This window comes from Salvelinus sp. IW2-2015, unplaced genomic scaffold, assembly GCF_002910315.2.
Source record: "Salvelinus sp. IW2-2015 unplaced genomic scaffold, ASM291031v2 Un_scaffold2866, whole genome shotgun sequence".
Taxonomy (NCBI): Eukaryota; Metazoa; Chordata; class Actinopteri; order Salmoniformes; family Salmonidae; genus Salvelinus; species Salvelinus sp. IW2-2015.
The window spans coordinates 92,816-100,999 of NW_019944166.1; positions in this window are offsets into that span (position 1 = coordinate 92,816).

Here is an 8,184-nt window from a genome sequence, read left to right on the forward strand (position 1 = left end):
ACAGGTTAACAGTTGGAAAAGCCTTCCATTGGGAAAGGATGTCTCTCCTGGCCCCGTCCAACTTGGAGTCACGGTCCTTCAGTCTTGGGGATTGCTGACAGGGCGGTTTTCTTCGTCGTCACTGATCGCTCCCCAAGTCCTGACTCACCGTTCTTGGACAAAGACGCTCTCTGAGGAAGGTTCATCATAGTGCATTGACTTTATGGTCTCATCACTCTCAAGTTTATGCCAGTTTATGTAGAGTTAATTATGAAGGAATTGTCTTCTATAGCCAGGGCTTAATTTTGATGGGAGATGTGAATGGTACCTCTTTTCATTCAATCTCCATGTACTACTGCTGAGCTCAGGTCCCAGGGTATCATGGTAACAAATTGCAGAGAGATGCCTATATATAATCCAAGCCTCAAATACGAAATTACCCTGCTATAAGAACTATAAAGAGATAATGCTGAGTCTCAATGCAGCCAATAGACCTGGGGCCCATAACTGCCCATAGACTACCCATAGACTACCCATAGACTACTCATTAGACTACCATAGACTGCCCATAGACTACTCATAGGACTCCCCATAGACTACCATAGACTGCCCATAGACTACTCATAGACTCCCCATAGACTACCCATAGACTGCCATAGACTACTCATAGACTCCCCATAGACTACCTATAGACTGCACATAGACTACTCATAGACTACCCATAGACTACCCATAGACTACCATAGACTACCCATAAGACTGCATTGTCAGTCACTACTTGGTGCTCGTTCTACTAATGCTGCTCGCGTTACTATCCAATCATGTTCTAATACAGTGTAGATCAGTGTAGGTGGTCTCTAATGTGGATATTGATCCCGTCCCATTGCAATAACTACACACTCCCTTGACTGCTATTGAGAGAAATACTTACCAGCTATTAGCCACTAACTTTTCTAAGAGGGACAGTAAACCAAATCAAGGGACTGCTTGTGTTTCGCTGTTGTCATGAGCTACCACTCTGTTCAAGGAGGCAAAGATCTGAGACCCAAATGTTCCCTATAGTTGCAATACTTTTGTTTTTTCTGATAAGGGTCCAATAGGGCTCTGATATAAAATAGTGCATCTATATAGGGAATAGGGTGCCCATTGTGAACGTAGGCTAGGAGCGTCGCTGCAACCTTCACACCATGTCACCAGTGATCATGTCAGAGAACCCTCAGACCCCGAGAGAGGGGGACAATTTGTCATGTTCTCTGTTAGCCAGACAATTCTCTCTCTCTGTCTGTGGTCTAAGACGACTGTGACCTGCCTGGTAGGGGAGGAGAGAGGGCGAGAGGGAGGAGGGAGGAGGAGAGAGAGGAGGGAGGAGAGAGAGATGGAAAGGATGAGAGAGATGGAAAAGGGAGAGAGAGATGAAAGGAGAGAGCGATAGACGGCAGAGAGAGGGGGAGGGGAGGGAGAGAGGGGGGGTGTTCAGGCTGTAGTAAAGGGACAGGTTACAGCCAGAAGCCAAACACACACAATAGGTAAACACACACTGACAAGCTTTTACCTCCTTAGCTAACCCGTGGGAAGGAGCCAGGGGTGACCCATCCATTGAACCCAAGGGTGACCAATCCCCATTGAACAGCCAGCGGGGTGGACCACATCCCATTGGGAACAGCCAGGGGTGACCCCATCCCATTGAACAGCCAGGGGGTGACCCATCCCATTGAACAGCCAGGGGGTGACCGCAATCCAACCAGGGGGACCCATCCCGTTGAACAGCCCACTTTGTGACCCATCACATTGAATAGCCATGGGGGGATGACCCATCCCACTGAACAGCCAGGGTGACCCATTCCCCATTGAATAGCCATGGGGGGATGGACCCATCCCATTGAACAGCCATGGGGGGATGAACCCATCCCATTGAACAAGCCAGGGGTGACCCATCCCATTGAACAGCCAGGGGTGACCGCGCATCCCTGAGTTGAACACGCGTTCAGAAATGCGACGGACTCCTGACGATAGAATCCAATATCCAATTTGGACATGTACGTTTATTTATCCTTGCCTTTTGTAAACACATCCATTGGCTGTACCGTTTACACCTTCTGTAGAGACCCATCCATTTGGCTGTACTGTTTACACCTTCTTGTAACCCGACCATCCATCCATTTGGCCTTGTACCCGTTTACACCTCTGTTTTAGAGGGAACCCATCCATTGGCTGTACCGTTTACACCTTCTAGAGGACCCATCCACTCCCCGCTCCCCCCCCCCCCCCACCCCCTCCCCTTTTGGCTGTACTGTTTACACCTTCTGTAGAGACCCATCCATTTGGCTGTACTGTTTACACCTTCTGTAGAGACCCGTCCACTTAACAAGATGTGGCTGGGGGTTATAGCGTTTCTTTCACATGACCCATCAATTTAGACAAGTGTTTCTGGGTAAGAATCATCTAATTTTTATACCGTATTTTTATCTGGACACTTTGTTTACCTTGGATTGTTTCCTTATTGTTGCTACTACCACTTTTAGTCTTAGTCCTTCCTAAACTACTCACTGTTTCAGCCGTGACCTCACATGTGAATCCTTACAGAGATGGGTGGGGCTGGTTTAAGAGTGTGGTTTAAGAGTGGTGTGAACGATGCCGAATGGGTGTAGACAAATAAGAGCTCTCCAGTGGGTGTACCAAAACATTCAAGGGCAATTTTCTCAAAAGTGGAGTTACAAGTTTATCAACTTTCAAAGCAGAATTACTTTTTTATTTTATTTAACTAGACAAGTCAGTTAAGAACAAATTTTATTTACAATGACGGCCTACCAAAAGGCAAAAGGCCTCCTGCGGGGACTGGGGCTGGGATAAAAAATATATTAAAAAACAATACAATATAAATATAGGACAAAACACACATCACGTCAAGAGAGACAACACAACATTACATAAAGAGAGACCTAAGACAACATAGCAAGGCAGCAACACAACATGGCAGCAACACAGCATGGCAGCAGCATAACATGGTAGCAACACAAAACAGGGTACAATCATTATTGGGCACAGACAACAGCACAAAGGTTAAGAAGGTAGAGACAACAATATATCACGCGAAMCAGCCACAACTGTCAGTAAGAGTGTCCATGATTGAGTCTTTGAATGAAGAGATGGAGATAAAACTGTCCAGTTTGAGTGTTTTGTTGCAGCTCGTTCCAGTCACTAGCTGCAGTAAACTGAAAAGACGAGCGACCCAGGGATGTGTGTGCTTTGGGGACCTTTAACAGAATGTTACTGGCAGAATGGGTGTTGTATGTGGAGGATGAGGGCTGCAGTAGATATCTCAGAACGGGTGTTGTATGTGGAGAATGAGGGCTGTAGTAGCTCCTCGTATCTCATCTAGTTAAATTGCTCAAGTTCTCTTGTCGGTAACCTGCATTCTATTACTCTTGTCTCCACCACCACACATGTTGGGCTCTCTCTCTCTCTCTCTCTCTGTCTTCAAAACACCACATATGCCTCTCTCTCTCGTCTCTGTTCCTCACACACCCATACCGTTTTATTGTGATTGTAACATTGTGTTATTTTTACAATGTTTTACCTCTCTTCGGTTGGATTCACATCCACTCAGCATGGAAGAAATGGCTTACACTCTCTTAGAGCTGGCTGATCCGTCGTTGGCATTTGTCCTACTGGGTGCACACAGTGCTCGACCACTCTCTCTTCTGTCTCAAACAGAACCGACCAATCCGAATTCTCCACCAGCGCGAGGGAGTTTCTCACTTGGCAGCAGAAGAAAAAGTACCTAAAGGCAACACGTGTGGCTGTAGCAACATATGCTCATCTAATCGCTCCCTCCTTCATTCAGTCACCCGACTCAATCTCTGGTGCCTCTTTTAAGCAACAGAATTCAATGACCTCTGTATTTGTGAATTCCGCATTTCGGTGTTGCATAAAAACATATTATTATGCACTAACAAGAAATAATAGAATTGTATCCCGTGCACTAAACTACAGTAACAAATTGAGTGTGTTTGCACATGTAACCTAGTGCATCATGCAACATCTCTCTATAGCTTATCTTAACTCATCCTTCTATGTATTTGTTATGTCTCTAACCATGCTGCATTTCGGAAAGTATTCTCAGGACCCTTTTATTTCCTGCAATCTACAAACACACCGCTCACCATATAAGCAACAAAGCAAAAACAGGTGTTTAGATCTTTTTCTTGCACATAATTGCTCTCTCTCTCTCTCTGCTGTCTCACAACACAATATGCTCTCTCTCTCTCTCTCTGTCTCAGCACACACACTGTCTCACGCATAAGCGTCTATTGCAGTGTCAGCGTGACAGACGTCGTTGTGCTGCTTGCACTAGAGTTACAATAAGATACGCTTACCTTTCAGAGGAGAAGATTTCAGTAATGAAAGATAGAGCCTTGAGGCTGAATATACACGTCTGGGTCCCAGATGGGAACCCTATTACCTAGTGTCTATCTATAGGGCTCTGGCCACACGTAGTGCGTATGGGGCCATTTGGGCCTCAGTCACGTGGTTACAACTGCATGGGAAGTGGGCTTGGTTTCAGCTCAGAATGAAACGGTCAATATTATTGAATGAATGAGAGAAAAAATATCACACTCGTGCAATCAAGGACTGAGAAACAGTTAGACACAACCGTTGCAGTGTATTTATTGCTAATGCGAAAGAGAAAAAAAAAATAAAGGAGGCAATTTTTAGATTAATGTCTTGATTACCGCCTTTTACCCTTTGGCAATCAAAGACCATTTGTATCAACGACCGTGAAAAGTACAGGACCCGGCCTTGTATAAATGTGTATTTGTATAAATAAATAGCTGCTTTTATGAACTGTTAAGATGAGCTCCAGAATCTTTAAGCAGAACACACATTTTGTAAAATACACAGTTGTATTGTACGAATCGATTCATAATATAATCGTACCAAATTCAAAATCTAATAGATATACCACTTAAATGTCCAAAACACTTGGGATGACTTCCTCCTAAATATAGAGTTGCACCCCCGTTTTTTGGTCCCTCAGACCAGCCTCCATTTGTCAGGGCATGTCCACTCGCCAGGTGTCGTTAATGCATTCCACAGGGGATGCTGGTCCATTTGACTCAATGCTTCCACCGTTTTGTGTCAAGATGGCTTGGATGTCTTCTTGGGTGGTGGGCCATTCTTGATACACAGCGGGAAACTGTTGAGCATGGAAAAAACCCAAGCAGCGGGTTGCAGTTTTGACAACCTCACCTGGTGCGCCTTCGCACCTACTAACATACCTTGTTCAAAAGGCAAATAACCAACCTTTGTCTTTCCCGTTCAACCCTGATGGGAGACATAGCACAATCAATTTCTCAGTTGTCTCAAAATGCTTAAAAATCCTTCTTTTACCTGTCTGCTCCCCCTTCATACCCTACCTGATTGAAGTGGAATTAACAGGTTGACATCAATAAGGGATCCATATCTTTAATAACCTGGATACACTGGAAAGAGTTCCTGCATATTTTTGTACACTCTGTGTATATATACAGTACATATATATGTTTGGCAGGAAGCACATATCACCGAAATCGGATGACAGTAGTCACACCTGGATGAACGTAAGTACAAAAACCTGGAGAGTAGTAGACCCTGATGGACGTAGTAACACTTAGGATGACGTAGTACACACCTGGATGACGTAGTATCAGCACATGATGACCTAGTACAGTACACACCTGGATGACGTAGTACACCTGGATGACGTAGTAGACAACCTGCCATGACGTAGTACAACACCTGGATGACGTAGTAACACACCTCGGATGAGTAGTAACAACCTGGATGACGTAGTAACACCTGGGATGACGTAGTACACAACACCTGGAATGACGTAGTACCACCTGCATGACGTAGTACACCACCTGGATGACGTAGTAGACACCTGCATGACGTAGTACACACCTGTGATGACGTAGTCACAACACCTGGATGACGTAGTCAACACCTGGATGACGTAGTAAACACCACCTGGATGACGTAGTACACCGCTGGTGACGTAGTACACACCTGGATGACGTAGTACACACCTGGATGACGTATACAGCCACCCTTGTGGTGACGTAGTCACACCCTTGAATGACGTATAAGCAACACCTGAATGACGTAGTACACAAACACTGGATGAACGTAGTACAACACGCTGGATGACGTAGTACACACCTGGGATGACGTAGTACACACCTGAATGAACGTAGTACATCTGAACAGTCCAGGGCAACAACTGAACAGTCCGGGCAACAACTGAACAGTCCAGGGAACAGACTGCACGTCCCCAGCGGAACAAACTGAAGTCCAGGGGCACACTGAACAGTCAGGAACAATGTAAGGTCCAGGGCAACCAACTGGAACAGTCCAGGGCAACAACTGACAGTCCAGGGCAAACAACTGAACAGTCCAGGGCAACAACTGAACAGTCAGGGCAACACCCTGAACAGTCCAGGGCAACAACTGAGCAGTCCAGGGCAACAACTGAACAGTCCAGGGCAAACTGACAGTCCAGGGCAGCAACTGAACCGTCAGGGGAAACAACTGCAGCAGTCCAGGGCAACAATGAACAGTCAGGGCAACAACTGAACAGTCCAGGGCAACCCACTGCAACCAGTCCAGGGGCAACCACTGAACAGTCAGGGCAACAACTGAACAGTCCAGGGCACCTGCACCATCAAGGGCAACAACTGATGAACAGTCAGGGCTATCAAACAGCTTCAAAACTGAAGAGGAGAGGAGAGGAGAGGAGACAAGGAGAGGAGAGGAGAGGAGAGAGAGGAGAGGAGAGGAGAGGAGCAGGAGAGGAGAGGAGAGGAGAGGCGAGGAGAGGAGAGGAGAGGAGAGGAGGAAGAGAGGAGAGGAGGTGAAGAAGAAGAGGCATTGAGTCAGCTAAGGTATCCGTTTATCATGAAAGTGGTTCGTGACAACCACATTTTGATTTTGGAATTCAGAAAACTAAACTTCACGTGAGAGTATATAGCCTCGTTATCCCTGTATATAGCCTCGTTATCCCTGTATATGCCCTCGTTTATCCCCTGTAATATCAGCCCTCGTTATCCCTGTATATACTTCGTTATCCCCTGTATAATAGCCCGTTATCCCTGTATAGTAGCCTTCGTTATCCCTGTATATATCCCTCGTTATCCCTGTATATATCCACGTTATCTCCTGTAATATAGCCTCGTTATCCTGTATAATAGCTCGTTATCCCTGTTATACCTCGTTATCCTGTATATCAGCCTCGTTATCCTGTATATAGCCTCGTTATCCCCTGTATATAGCCCTCGTTATCCTGTATATAGCCTCGTTATCCTGTTATAGCGCCACGTTAATCTCTGTATATAGCCTCGTTATTCCTGTATATAAGCCTCGTTATCCCTGTATATAGCCTCGTTATCCTGTATATAGCCCCTCGTTATCCCTGTATATAGCCCTCGTTTATTCCTGTATAAGCTCGATATTCCTGTATTAGGCCTCGTTATTCCTGTATATAGCCTCGTTATTCCTGTATATAGCTCGTTATTCTGTATATAGCCCGTTTATCCTGTAATAGCTCGTTATCCCTTTATAGCATCATTATCTGTAAATAGCCACGTTGTCTTGTATATAGCTCGTTATCTCTGTATATGCCCTCGTTATCCCTGTATATAGCCACGTTATCCCTGTATATAGCCACGTTTCCCTGTATAAAAGCCTTGTTATTCCTGTATATAGCCCACGTATCCCTGTATAAAGCCTTGTTTATCCCCTGTTTATGCCTCGTTATCCCTGTATATAGGCCTTTTATTCCTGTATATAGCATCATTACCCTGTATATAGCACGTTTCCCTGTATATAGCCTCGTTATTCTGTAATATAGGCCACGTTATCCTGTTATAGCCTCCGTTATACCTGTATAATAGCCTCGTTATCCCTTTATATAGCCACGTTATTCCTGTATATAGCTCGTTATCCCTGTATAATAGCCACGTTATCCATGTATATAGCATCATTATCCTGTATAATAGCCACTTATCCCTGTATATAGCTCGTTATCCCTGTATATAGCCACGTTATCCCTGTATATAGCCTCGTTATCCCTGTATATAGCCTCGTTATCCCTGTATTATCCTCGTTAATCCTGTATATAAAGCTCGTTTATCCCTGTATATATCTTCGTTATCCCTGTAATAGGCA